The sequence below is a fragment of the Acinonyx jubatus genome, chromosome E3, assembly GCF_027475565.1.
Source record: "Acinonyx jubatus isolate Ajub_Pintada_27869175 chromosome E3, VMU_Ajub_asm_v1.0, whole genome shotgun sequence".
Taxonomy (NCBI): Eukaryota; Metazoa; Chordata; class Mammalia; order Carnivora; family Felidae; genus Acinonyx; species Acinonyx jubatus.
Genome location: NC_069398.1, coordinates 26465 through 32110, shown reverse-complemented (window position 1 = coordinate 32110; position 5646 = coordinate 26465).

Genomic DNA, 5646 nt, shown 5'->3' with positions numbered 1-5646 from the left:
GCAGATGGGAAATGCAGATCCTACATGCTCATCCCCTCATGAGCTATTCCTACTGCACCGAAAACTAAGTAGCTTTAAGCCACATCAGCTCATTATTTCTCATGATTCTGTGAGCTGGCCAGTCTTTCCCTCTGCTTGTTTCACCTGGGCTCACTTGTGTGGCTGCATGCAGCTTGAGGCCCAGCTGGGCTGGAAGGTTGACAATGGCCTCACACAATGCCTGGCAGATGATGCTGGCTATTGGCCAGGGAACTTGGTTTTCCTCCACATGGCCACTTATCCTCTAGAGCCCCTCTCCACACGGCCCCTTGAGCAGGACAGGCAAGGCTTATTTAGTGCTGGCTTGCAGGAGAGCAAAAATAAGGGAAGCTACAGGGCTCGCAAGACCTAGAACCAGAAGTCAGAGACAATCATCTCAGCCACGATCTCTTGGTCAAAGCAAGTCATAGGCCAGTCTAAGTTCAAAAGAAAGGAAATGACTCCACTTTTTTTTTTCAAGTAGGCTCCATACTGGGTGTGGACTTGAGCTCATGACCCTGAGATCAGGACCTGAGCTGAGATTAAGAGTTGGATGCTTAACCAACTGAGCCATCCAGGTGCCCTGTTGACTCCACTTACTAATGGAAGGGTTTGCAATCACATTGCAAAAGAGCATTTGTGGCATGTTGGACTCATGTTTGGAAATTACCTACCATACACACACACACACACACACACACACACATACACACACACACACACACACACACACCTTTATATGCAACCCTCCCTTGAGGTGCATCCACTGCCAGCCAGAATCTAAACCTGACAGTACTCAATGGAAGAAAGAAATTAGAGTGTCCTACATGCCAGTTCTCTTCTTGCTTAATTTTGGCCTCATCATAAGCAGTGCCTAACATGGTTTACATCTCTTGAGAAACACTTTAATTGATCTTTGGATCTATCAATAAGAACTTGAACCCATAGCAACAGCCTGTGCATAGGAAATGTTCAGCTCATATAGGTTTTTCCTTTCTAGGGAATCATCCTGAGAGGACCACAATGAAACTTGATATTCAAAAAGTTTAAGTCCCAATAATTACTAGGTTTAACAGGATGCATCTCCTAATCCTTTCCTTTCATCACAAACATGTAGCTTTTTCATCTTACCACTTCTCTCTTCTACTGAGACTTGTACCTCTTCCTACTTCAGCCATGTGGCTCTAGTGAAGGCTGCCATGAGCTTACATGGCCCTGCCCCCTGGTCACAATTGATTGGTCCAGGGATGGGCATCTAACCCAAGTAGGCCGATCAGAGTTCTTCCCTTGGATTATTTTTCCTAACTGGAACTGGAATATAGTCATCTTCTGTGATGACAGGAATTCTGAAATGAGGAAATACAGAAGCTTTTGTGGTCATATTCCTCACCTTATGGAGGAAACCAGTCCTGAATGAAAGAAAATTAAGGTGATACACAAAGGCAGACACAGAGATAGAAAGAGAAATCTGGTGGTATGTGAGTACCTGCTTGTGAAACTCAGCTGAATCCCTGCCTTTCTGCAGGATGATTTCAGTGACATGGGAAATCATTCCCTAAAAAACCCATAGCAGAGGCCATGCCCATAGCATATTCGTACTCATCATTCTAGCACTGCATGTACCCAAGACTGAAACACCCCATGTTGGCCCCCTTCCCTTCCTTGAATCACTTCCCCACTCCCCTAGTGGTGCTTCCTGGGATTATCTCTCAAATAAACTCTTGTACCCCCATCCTTGTTTCAGGGTCTGCTCCAGGGTGAAACCAGACTCAAACATGGTCCCTCTTCTTACCTAAACTAATAATATATGGGTTTTTGCCACTTTCAACCAAGAGTTCTATCTATTACCTCCTTCTGGGATAATTCCCAAAATGTGTTTGGAATTCCCCATCTCCACTCCATTAACTATGTCATAAATATACAGATTTCTTTAAAAAGTTTAATGATATTCTTATAACTTCACAAAGTTTAATGGTATCCTTAGGTTTGACACAACACCCTGAAATTTCATAAAAGTTTCCATAACTGATATATGAACCATTCAAAAGACAGTAAGAGCCAGAAATGGCTCTACTGGACTTGCAAGGAAGTATGGCACAATCAAGAGGACATGGCTGGAAGCTGCTTCTGGAACTGTGGGACCCTCAAGCCTGCATGCCTCAGAGCTGAATACTAGGAAGCTTGAAAACATACTGGCAAGAAGAGATTTACTCTCTCCTCCATATTTCATCCTCCACCCCATTCAAAGTGCTCAATAAATATTTGATAAACAAGTGATGGATTTATGCCTTTCAAACCCGAACTTACCAAAGAGAAAACAAGACACTGCTATAACCATAAGCATCATATTGACCATAATGAGAATTTTCTCTAGTCAACTACCTCCACCAAATTCTGCTGATTACACCAAATGTGGCACTTCAGGGATGTTTCAGTGGACATGGCAGACTGTTTGTTGCATTATTGAAAGCTATTTTTTCTGTGCTTCCAGAATACAGAGATGCATACAGATTGTCCCAAAAAGGGCCTAAGTGATTACAATTATACAATTGTATACAATTCTCAAAGGGCCAAACCACTTACTACAAGTATTATAATTCCCTTGGAGAATCTACACACCAAGACTCAATATTCTCTCCTTGCACAGTCCCAATTCTGGGATCAACAGCAATTCTCCTCTGGGTCCGGCTTTCTCAGAGTAGCATACATTGTTCATTGCCACCAAGGGTACCCAGGGACACAAACTAAAGATAATAATGCTTTACTGTCCCTCAATCATCTGTCCCTGCCACATGTGGGAAGGAACGCCAAGTCCAGTTTGTCCAAGCACAAAATAGAATCATTGGCATCATCAGATCAGATAACAAAATTTTTAGTGGCAATTTATCATCATGCTACAAGTAACCAACATCTGTTGAGCACTTACATTGTTAGGGACCAACATAAGTACTTTACCTGCTGTATTAGCCATGATACACTGGTTATGCCACAGCAACAAATTAACCCCCAAAATCTCAATGGCCTGGCAACAAAGGCTGACTTCCCGCACTCCATGTGCACCATAGGTTGGCTGGGGAATATGCTCCATAGGGTCACTCAGAGACCCAGAATTATGGGAAGCCTAACACCTCAACACAAGACTTCCAGTTAATGGGGTGGCAGGGGATAAGAGAATGGGATGGTCAGGCACCAGCTCTAGACACCTTCAGGCTGGAAGTCATGCATGTGGCTTCCACTCATAGTACATTGGTTATAATTCTAAGGGGGCTGGGAAATGAGGGGGAGAAGATGGATAGTCCATGAGCAGTAAGCATTCCTACCAATGTACAGTATCTCATCAAAGTCTCACAAACTTAGAAAATACATCATTATTCCTTTTTACAGAGAAGAAAACAGAAATAATAGGGAAGTTAAGGGACTTGTGCCAAGGTGTCACAGACAGTAAGTGGCAGAGTCAAGATATGAACCCAAACTTCAAAACACACTCAACCTGGAAAACTTCAAAACACACTCAACCATAATGCTGCACACTCATCACAAAATTCTATGGAAATCCCTCAAATAGCAAAACACCACGCTAATTAATAGGAAAAGCCAAGTTATGCAAATACACAATGGAGCTCCTCCAACACACCACCTCTTCACCCCGAAGATTCAACCTAAGCAAATACCTGGAACAGAATTCCAGGCAATTTCAGCAAGGGGGAAATGAGTCATTGATGTGGGGTCTGATATCCAGCCTTCAGTCCCCCATGTCAAGATAAAAATCTTCCAAAAACTTCCCCTAAATACCTGAGCAGACCTTCAACTCCTGTCACAGAAAAACCCATTGGTGACATCTTTACACAATGCAAAGATCTTTCTAAAAGAGCAAAGGTAAATGTCATCCATATACCTACAGGAAGAGGTCAGAAGCAGATGCTGTCATATCCAGAAGGATGGCTGAGCGATGGTTCTTCCAACAGTTAATTCCACACAGCCTGCAAAACTCAAACCTAGCACCACCTCCTCCAAGGAGCCCTCCCCTACCCAGCTTCTCCAGGTTGGGACCCTCTATCTCTGCTCCCACATCACTTCCCATGCACACCTCCAGCAGGGCCCTTCCATTGCATGTAATACTTTACTTGTCTGCCTGTCCCCTGGACTCTGAGCCACCCACAGGCAACCTCTGCATCTATTTTTCTGTGTCTCTTACCCCTAGGATAGAAAATGTGCTCAACAAATGTGGGGTGTGGGGCACCTGGGTGGCTCAGTCAGTTAAGTGGCTGACTTCAGCTCATGGTTCATGAGTTTGAGCCCCACATCAGTCTCTACGCTACAGCTCAGAACTTGGAGCCTGAAGCCTGCTTCTGATTCTGTCTCTTTCTTTGCCCCTCCCCACCCTTCAAAAATAAATAAAATAAACATTAAAAAATAGTATGCTTTAAAAAAAAGAATAGTATACAAAGCAATTTGTTCCCTTGGGAAATTTAATACACCCCTCCCATGCCCAGCAAACATGTAGCCAAGTATAAAAACTGAAGTTCCAGCCTCACATCTGCTGTAGTACCTTGAAGTGGTTCATAGTCTCTCTGAACTATTTATGCAGCAGATAATAAGTAAAAACCACCTGATAGATATGTTGTAAAAATTTAGTGGAAAGCAGAGGGTATTCAAACAAATATTCATAGTAGCACTATTCACAATAGCCAAAAGGTGGAAACAACCCAAATGTCAATCAGCTGGTGAGTGGATGTATAAAAAGTGGCATATCCATACAGTAGAACACTAATAAGCCATGAATAGAATGAAATGTTGATGCATATAACAACACGGATGAACCTTGAAAACATCATGCTCAGTGAGAGAAGCCAAACACAAAAGGTCACATACTTTATGATTCCATGTATGAAATGTCCAGGCGAGGCAAATTCAGACAAAGAGCAGATTAGTGGTTGCCAAAGACTGAGCAAGGGAAGAATGAGGAGTGACTGCTAATGGGTATAGGATTTCCTTTTGATGGGATGAAAAAGTTCTGTAATTACATAGAGATAATAGCTTTACAACATTGTGAATGCACCAAATGTCACTGAATTTGTACACTTTCAAATGGTTAAAATGGTGTTATCCTATGTGTATTTAGCCACAGTATTCTTTTTTTATTTCTTATGGGCATTTCCAACTAATAACCTACCTAGGATTTTTTTTAGTTAAATGGAGTAGATAATGTATATACAGTTCCTAGTCCTCACAAGCCCTCAATCCATGGTGGCTGCGTTTGTAGTCATAATTCACAATAATTTGTTCTCCCTATAAAAACAGAATATACTGAGCAAAGGAAAGCACCAATCTAATTTGTTTCCCAAATCTTCACAATAGCGGAATTGATATAAAAGTCCAAAATATTTCACATGGTTTGACTTATTTTTATCATGGTAACATATGCATGACATAAAATTTACCATTTTTACCATTTTACAGTGTACAGTTCAGTGGCATTGAATGCATTCACAAGGTTGTACCACCATCACCACCATCCATTTCCAGAACTTTCCATCATGTAAAACATGACATCTTGTTACATTCCAGGTGTTTTGATCCACAGCGGAGCTCAGGCAGAATTATCAATTTGGACTTTGTTCAATCGCA